This window comes from Ailuropoda melanoleuca, chromosome 12 (genome assembly GCF_002007445.2).
Source record: "Ailuropoda melanoleuca isolate Jingjing chromosome 12, ASM200744v2, whole genome shotgun sequence".
Lineage (NCBI taxonomy): Eukaryota > Metazoa > Chordata > Mammalia > Carnivora > Ursidae > Ailuropoda > Ailuropoda melanoleuca.
The window spans coordinates 62,108,977-62,118,302 of NC_048229.1; the positions used below are offsets into that span (position 1 = coordinate 62,108,977).

The 9,326-nt window shown below is 39.9% G+C and overlaps 1 long non-coding RNA gene across 19 annotated transcripts in view; it reads right to left on the bottom strand.

Moving 5' to 3' along the window:
* LOC105237265 overlaps positions 1–9,326 on the bottom strand; it is a 493,381-nt gene that overhangs the window by 209,165 nt on the left and 274,890 nt on the right. For all 19 annotated transcript variants that reach the window (XR_004618904.1, XR_004618910.1, XR_004618911.1 and 16 more), the window contains one exon: positions 7,474–7,517. This is a non-coding gene — a long non-coding RNA (uncharacterized LOC105237265). The remainder of the gene's footprint in view (positions 1–7,473; positions 7,518–9,326) is intronic.

The following is a 9,326-nucleotide window of genomic DNA, read 5'->3' on the forward strand; positions in this document are numbered from 1 at the left end:
TCTGTTATGAATTTGCCTTGGAGTAAAGCTTTGGAAATATAACATGTGTTTACAATAAAATATTCTTACATTTATTTCTAAATAATTAGCAACTTAGATCCCATTATTCTTTAACCAAAAATTATTTAGAGATGAATTTTAATTGTTATTATTTGTTTTGCCTTTTATTTTTAATTTGTATTTATCTGACATTACATTTGGAGAGCTGATCTTATAAAATATCCACTTTACAGAATTTATCATGCTTATTCTTGTGGCTTAGCATAAGATAAAATGTTATCAATCTTCCATGAAAGCCTAAAAAACATTTTTATTTTAATATATGAATATAATTATTTTATTTTAATTTGTCTATGTACTTATGTATTTTTAGTCTCTTACCTGTCAAGGGTAATAAGAAAGGTATGTCACAGTCTCTCCAAACAAATGTGTTTCTGTAAATTTCCCATTTTATTCCTAACATTTCTAGCTTTATATATTTTGATGCTCTGTAATTCAGCAAATAAATTTTCATGACTATTTTATCTTTCCTGTGGATTGTAAAATGACATTCTTTGTCTCCTTTAATATTATTCAGCCTGGAATAAAGTTTGTTAGAAACTAATGTTGTCAGCCCCATTCTCTCTGTTTTTGCATTTCCTTGATAATGTATTTTATCCAGTTTTTTTCAACTCCCTTTGTCTTTTAGTTGTATGAAACATCAAGCGGGAATTTACTGTTGAACACAATAAGAGAAGTTTGGTCTTCTCAACTGTTGGAAAATATTGTTAATTATATTGAATCTTTTAAAAGGACCTAGAAATGTCGACAGAAGCCTCTCCCAGGCAACCCCAGAACCCCTCTCTGTATGATGTCCTCTGGGAGGCAGCGCTGGGAACTGTCAGCCCTTGGCGTCATTCCACTCAGGGCTGCTGGTTCGAATGTGCTGGTTAAGCAAGTATGCCTCCAGGCTATAGAAGCCATGGGGCACTCTGAGAACACAGGCAAAATGAGAGGTAAGTAAGACGTGATTCCTTGGTAAAATCTCAGTGTTGACAATAATAATATCATCTATCAGGTATTCCTCGGTGAATTTTTCTTCCCATTGCCATCTTCTGTGCTCTCAGCCTAACAATGGAGCTATAACAGCATTGTGCTGTGTAAAATCCAGGAAACTGGAGAAACTCGTATTATAGATTTTAGATAGTATCCTCTCTGTCCCAGGCAGGCTTAGATAAGGACGTTGCCCGTCTGCAACGCCAGGAGATGTCAGGGTCAATACCGTCTGCCACGAGATCTGCTCTAAACACTGTGGAGGTACTTCAAACACCTGTGCCTCAGTTTACTCATCTGTTAAAAAGGATTAAATGAGGCAATGAAGTGCATATAAAGTGCTGAGAGCAGATTCCTGACATATAGTAACTGACAGACAAGAGTTATCTAATGTTATTATTGACTGACTTGACCATCTTGTTCTATATCAGCTTTTTTTTTTTAAGATTGTATTTATTTATTTGAGAGAGAGAGAGCTCAAGGGGAGAGAGGCAGAGGGAGAGGGAGAAGCAGACTCCCCGCTGAGCAGGGAGCCTGATGCAGGACTCGATCCCCAGACTCAATCCTGGGATTCCAGGATCATGACCTGCACAGAAGGCAGACACTTAACCAACTGAGCCACCCAGGCGCCCCTAAGTCAGCTTTTCATACTGCTCACCCATTTCTTCTCTTAACCATATTTTCATTTTTTGGTCTACATTTTGTTTTTTGCTTATTTTTTTTCTCAGCAGTTTGGAAGGAACTCACCATTTTTTAAATTTTTCTTTGCTTTGCTTTTATATATTTGAATCATTATTTTTCTCTGATTCACAAGATTTAACACGAGCTCTCACCCCTTGTAGGATGACAATGTTTTGAGTTCATGTTTCTCATCTCCCTTTTGTAAACCCATTTCTTTAGATTACTACTGTATGATCGAGAACCATCTCTTTGCATCCAAATGAGAAGGATATTTACAGTTTTTGACTTTATATTAATCATTTTCTTTGCTCGTAATCATCTTTCTCAAACCATGGTTTCTCCTTCTTTAGCCTCTAATTTCAAGTCATATCAGTGTGTGTCACTCATATTCACGTTTATTTGAGAGGAAACTTATTTTACAAGTTTTTCAACATGTTTTTTGGTTTGTTTCATGTTTGTGTAGGTTTTTTGGAGAATTTTGTTTTGTTTTTTGCTTTTGGCCTTTCCCCGTGAATGGCCATTTGGCTGGTTATCACATCGTTGGGTCACACACTTTTCTCTGAAAACACTGTAAGTTGCTCCATTTCCTGGCATTTGCTATGCTCTTCTAGGTGTAAATCTTCTTTTCATTATCTCTTCTTATACACAGTGGGGATGTTTGATCTCCATATTTAGATCTTTTCAGCCTCAGAAAATTGTATCTAATTATACCCTTGATGATTGTTTTCTTTCCATTGCTCTTTTAATCTTCAGAAATATCTAAAATTTATGTGTATTATATCCGTTCTCTGTCTCTCCATCCTTTTCTCATCTTTTTTCTTTGTATTCCCCTGACACATATTGAATGCTCAATAAATATGTAAGAAAGAAAGAAAGCAGGGAGGGAGAAAGGGAAGGAGGGATCTACTTAGGGGACATGTTTTGAATTTATCCTACCCAGCCTGGATTTGACTTTCTGATCATGTCCGTCTTAACTGTGGGTAGGTGGCCGTTTGCCTCCTAATAGTTTCCTGGCAACCTTTTTTCATGTCGTGGAGTTTGTTTCCTATCGGTTTGTGTTGCTATTTTCAAAATGTCCCATATTACTGTATTTTAACAAACATTCTCTATGCTCCCTCCACACCCCACTTAGACAACAATAATTTTCAGGGTGATGCTATTTTTCCTTTGTACTACAGTATTTCCCACTCACATCACTGACATGTTTTGTAATGAACATTCCGGAATGATACCACATGGATTTGCCAGTCTGTACCGGTGTTCTTCCACTCAGGTGCTGAGAGACCAACGTAAGATCCTCTCCTAATGCATCTGCTTGACTCTCCAGCACTTGACACCAATACTCAATGACACACAGAAGCCACCTTTATTGTTAGCACTGCTGCAGGGGACTTTCCTGTCTCTGCCCCAACATACCCATTTCCCATAGGACTTATGGTCCCTAAGGTGCAAGGAGGCCCTGTTCACCCTCGTTGCTTGTCTTAATTTCCTACGAGTAGGCATTTTTGGGACAGAGCAAGATGTGGGGGTGCCCACTGTACCTTTCAAGAACAAGTGCTTTAAATAAATGACTATTTTTATGATTCGCATAAATCCTGAGTCTCTGAGCCAAATAGAGAGAGTGTGAAAGTGTGTGTGGGGGGGATGTGGGGGGTGTGTGTATGCATGTGCACTGGATGAAGTGAAGAATAAAATTTCATCCTTTATACTTTATGCCTGCAAAATACAGTTCTGCGATCTATTGTTTTTCTTTTTCTCCACTCACTTTTACTTGGGTATCTGTTAAATCCTACGATATATTTATCCTGATAGGAAACTAAGCTAGACTACAAACTCCCTAAGGGCAGGGACTATGCACTTAGATTCTTCAGTGAATCCCATGGCCTACCCCATACATAAGGTTGAATGAACAAGTGAGGGATTAAATAAAGCCTGGGATGGACTGAAACAGGCTCACATTTTTTTTTTTAAATTCTGGACCATCTTCTCCATATCTTTCTATTTATTCTATTTATATGGGTTTACAAATATGTTTTTCAAATTAGTAAATTAGTAAATTATTCCTACCAGCATCACATCTGGTAATGATTGTAATGGGAATTTTTTGTTAGTTCTCTTTGTAAATTTCAATATTTCAGTTTCTCATGTGTGAGACGTGTTGAAATGAACAGAATTAGCTCATACAATGTCAAGAGGTTTGGTATGCATGATTGTTATAGGGGCTTTTTTTTTTTTTTTGGTCGAAGTCATTAAAGGACACTTGGAGAATGAGGGAACAAAATATCCCCCAAATCCCAAGACTGAAACACAGTCACTATTTGATATTTCCATGTATTTCCTTCCAGGCCCCTTTCTCAATGTTGAGCCTTGTGGCCGTGGGTGGGAAGGGATTCACCAGCCAGACGCTAGTGGGAGGGTCGAATTCGTGGTATTTAGAAAGAGGCATGGATCTATAGTCAGCTGAGACATTGCTTTTCTTGTCTGTTTTTTTCCCATTTTGAACAGTGATTGCTGCTACCAAAAACCCCCAGGCAGTGTAAGGACTCGAGCCATCTCAGGGTGCAGAAATCAGGGGGAGCTGCCCAGACTAGACCGGGGATGCGGCTGGATGTGGTACAGCATGTTCGAGGAAACCAGAATGCCCTTAAAACAGGACTCAGAATAACTTTTGTTATTTCTATGAATTTAACTGTTTCTAGTTACAGAAACCTAGAAAATCCTGCAACCCCTAACCATGGGCCTGACCTATGGAAATGTTATCTTGGGCCACGTCTACATGTGTCCAGGATAGCATGGGAAGAAGAGAGCCTGGATGATGAAAACGAACAATTTGAGCAAAAGAGACAATTTTCTTCGTAAATACAAGCTAGACATTTTACTATGTCTTAGTGAGAGGAAATTGGAACTTTTTATTCAGTCCCTGCTTTGTAATCCTCAAAGGCTACATGAATTATGGGTATGCCAACTGTCTAAATATCGCTAAAAAGTTTGAATTTCGGATTGAGTTCAACCATGTTAACCCACCCTCTGACTGCCTCTGAGACAGCTTAAATCCAATCACACCCTTCACCCTCCAAGTTCACACAACCTGTTCTGTCCATTACAGAGATCCAAATCAGGCCCGCATGAATAGGATTCAGATTCTGATACTCAGTGTGGACAGAGCAGACAAAAGACCCACCTCACGGAAAAGAGCCCTTTCCAAACGCTTTCCTCCGTGCATGTGCTAAGTTTCAGGCATTATTAGACATCATGAGATGTGTTGTTTCCTTTTTTGCCATTAAGCATTTCAACGTATATTATATAACATATTTTGCTTCTTTTTTTCACCTAACATGGTATAATCGAGTCTCTCCATTTTATTAAATGGCTGTCATAATATCCTTTTAGTGACTGCATGAGAGCCCACACACTGTACACATCACCATCTCCGCCCTCCGTTGTTGGAGATCCAGCCTGAAGAAGTTGCTCTGTAAGCTCCCAGTGTGGAATATTCACTGGAAAAGTTTAGTGATTTACGGCAAGGGTTTAGACTTGATATTGCATGAAGACAGATGTCTCCCACTGAAAAAGGAAATGCACCTTTCAGAGCTCCGTGCTTTGCTGCTGCTTTTGTTTTCTTTTTAGCACGACTAACCAATTCTCTGTTTTTCTGTTTATAGCTGTTTGTAGCTACTTTACATAAAGATGCCGGGGCACCGGGTACCACGTCAGAAAGAACTACGAGCCCAGCCACACACACGTCTTCTGGGGTCAGTTGTTGGATATTTTGATTCCTAATTACTAGCAAGAAGTCTTCGGGTGGGGCCCAGGCCCAGAAGCTGGCTGAAGGACTTGAGGGTATTTGGGAAGGAGGAGGAAGGCTGCAACCAGAGCCCACTAGACCTTCTCTTTTTAAAGCAGCAATAAATGGTGATTCTTCTCCATCATCTATAATTTAGCTATAAGGTTTGGTAATTTCTGAGTAAAATGAACACAAAATAAGATGCGCAGTCATGTGAGATACCTTTGGTTAACCTGTCCTGAGAATGATTAAATTGGAGATACAGATGTGTGTGTGTGTGTGACAGAGAGAGAGCGAGACAGCGTGCACGTATATTTAATATGCAATAGATAGAAATAAAGATAACGCTCCTCTGTTCCATACAAGGGAGGATGGGTTCATCCGCCCCGATGAGGAGTATTTTGCCAGTGACATTGTTTAAAAAGTCAGTTGCATTATTATACCTTTTTTTTTTTTTTTTTTTTTTTTGTAATTGCTTCATTTACTTTTAGTTTTATCTCTATTGTAACACACCCGCCATTGTCTGCGGTAGGGGCAGAATAGGGGCAGAATAGTCCCACTTGCCAACTCTGGGGCACCACTGGCTTTCTCATATACGCCTTCTCACCTTATAAAACAAAATCAGCTGGAGTAGGGGTTATTATCTGCATGTTAAAGACAAGGAACCTAAGACTCAGAGAGCTTAAGCAACCTGNGCAGAATAGTCCCACTTGTCAACTCTGGGGCACCACTGGCTTTCTCATATACGCCTTCTCACCTTATAAAACAAAACCAGCTGGAGTAGGGGTTATTATCTGCATGTTAAAGACAAGGAACCTAAGACTCAGAGAGCTTAAGCAACCTGCCCTTGGCCATGTGGCTAATAAGAGGTCAACTCAGGATTTGAACTCTGTATGTACAGATTCAAAAGCCTACACATTCTGTGAGAATGCTGACCGCATAGAGATAGCAGATAGAGCGTTTATTCATAGAGAGAGAAAGAGGAAAAGCAAGAAATAAGTAAGAGAGGAAGGAGAAAGACACACATAGAAAGAAAGTTACAGAGTGGCTGCTTTTACAGTTTCGGGCCTAAGGTCTTTTCCTTCTTACCTCATCATATTTTTAAAAAAATTTTTTAACCAATATTCATATGTTGAAGTCTTACCCCAAATACCTCAGCACCTCAGGACATGACTGTATTTGGACATGGGGTCTTAAGATCACGAAGTTAAAATGAGGTCATTATGGTGGGGCCTAATCCAATGTGACCAGTAATCTTGGAAAAAGAAGAAATTTTGACACAGATACGATACAGACAGAGAGGGAAGACCATGTGGAGACACACAGAAAAGATGATCACTGTCCGCCTGCGAGCCAAGGAGAGACGCCTCAGAAGAAACTGAGCCAGACCACAATCCCAAAACTCTAGCCTCCAGAACTGTGAGAAAAGAAGTTTCTAGTCTTTGAGCCACCCGGCCTGTGATATTTTGTCATGGTGGCCCGAGCAGACAAACTCGCCATCAGACTCACATGCAGGCTGCACATCCGGGGGGCTGCCCCACGCTGAGACCGACAGAGCCACTCTCTCGATGTGATCTATTACCTGGGCTCTGCTAGCCCCATGGGAGCAGGTCTACAGGATCAAGCCCAAGACACCCTTTATTTGTACCCACTGCAGAGACGGGGCTGACTCCAAATCAACACTGCTACTAGGGCATGACCCCACCTTTCTCTTTTGGCTCTGTCAAGACCACATTTCCCAGAAAGATGTATTAAACGTGCATTGGTTGCCTTTGGCAGAGACAGGCCCTGGTTTCAGCGCTAGTGAATCAGGACCTTAACCAAACACGAAATGACAGAACTGTTTCCAGCAGAGGATTAATTGAGCCAACTCAAGACAAATACAACATATTTTGGCATTGCTTTTGACAGATGGAAATAAAACAAACATTAGCAACCGGATTGCAGCTAACAATATGCAAAATTAAAGAAGGTACCTTTTTAACTTTGTCTGGGAGCCCACTGGCTTTCCTTATAAAATCTGCAAAAGGAAAAAAAAAAAAGACAGAGCTGTTAATCTCGTTACACAACCAGTTAGCACATGCAAACAAGGGAAATTAAAAGTCTTTGCATTCAGGGGAGGAAATAGATATTTGACACATATATTTATTAAGGAGACTGAACTGGAAAATAGCACTGCTGTATTAATCAGAAATGGCGTAGAAAATACTTAAATAATATAACAATGTGCACAGACAGCATAAGCTGCTTACAAATGGAAGCCTAAGGTCTAAGTATTTTTATTTGAAGGTTAAATTTTCAATTAATTTTTTTCGGCTTGTTGCCATCTCTCCCAAGCATCACTGTTAATTGCTATAAAACAATGTCTGTCCCTGTTTGAATTCTGGACATGGGGCCCAGGAGCCGTCTGCTGTCTAATGGCCATCAGAGTATTGTGGCAGAAATCAAAACCACAGCATAAAAGCTGAGCCAAAACTGATGGGTTAAAAACCCCTTCTTTCATTTGCTCAGTTTTTCCCAAGTTACATTGGGAAGCTCCAGCCTGTCACTGGAAAGTACAAATAGAAGCTTCCTATGATTAGAATTTCCAAATATCCCAGTTTCAGGGGTTTGTGGCAGTCCCGGGTCTACCCGCCCATTTACTCGGTGGGTCACCAGAGAAGGTACCTTATGCATTCTTCTGTGGGATGGGACACTATGCATGTCCCCAGCTGTAAATGGGCTTATCCACTTCTCTTACTGGGTTAACTGGCACTGGAGGGCTCTCCTCCAGTCTGGGATCCAGCTTTCGTTGTGTAGGATGATAGGAAACAGAATTCAGAAAGCACTGGGACGGAGAACTGGGGTTGGAAATAATGTTACATCTGAAGTTGAACACAGGATTAGAACGAAGGTTTGGAGCATAAATACATTGGCATAGGTCTTGGCTGCAAGATATGCCTGTTGGCCTGAGAGTCAGAATTAACTCTGAAAATGATTTTAGGTGAAGAATAAAGGAGAATAATGGCATTGAGGATAAAATGTGCAGCATCACATTTAATTTAAAATAATCATAGATTAAAATAATCATTTTAATTTAAAATAGCATCATAGAAAAAAACATAGCCTTTTTAAAAAGACATAGCCTCTTCTAATAAACTGAATTTACTCTGTAACCCAGCTCCACCACTTAACACTTATGGCCCTCTGTATAAGTCACCTAAACCCTCAGCCTCAATTTCTCCATCTGTAAAATGGGAACGATAATGTCTACTCCAAACCTTCTTGAAAGAAGTAGTAGAAATAAGTGACTAGATAATAGGTCAACCTTGTTCCCCCTCCTCCAAGGGGACATGCGGCATTGTTTGGGGACATTTTTTGATGCTTAGGTAATGAGTGCCACTAAAATCTAGTGGACAGAGGTTCAGTATTCTGCTATACACCCTACAAGCACAGGACAGACCCCCAAGAATTATCCATCCCAAAATGTCAATAGTTCTGATACTAAAAAACCCTGGATTAGATTTGGTAGGCAGATGATAGATGATAGATAACAATCTAATGGAGAAATCGATTTGGGGGATTTGCAGACCATCTATAAATCTATAAGTAGATTAATTAATAGAATGATGAAAGATACTCTGACATGGGACACTCTAAGTTTCAACAAATGGAAGATTTTTTATTAAATCTGAAGATAGGATTAACAACATTACAGTTGGGATGAAGTGACAAGTGATGCTAAGGGTGAAATAATGTTAGTAATGAAAACGCACCAGCCACCATGCAGGGTACCTTGTATTTTGATCACATTTAAGAGTGGGGTTCACCTGAGTCTAGGGCTGGGGTT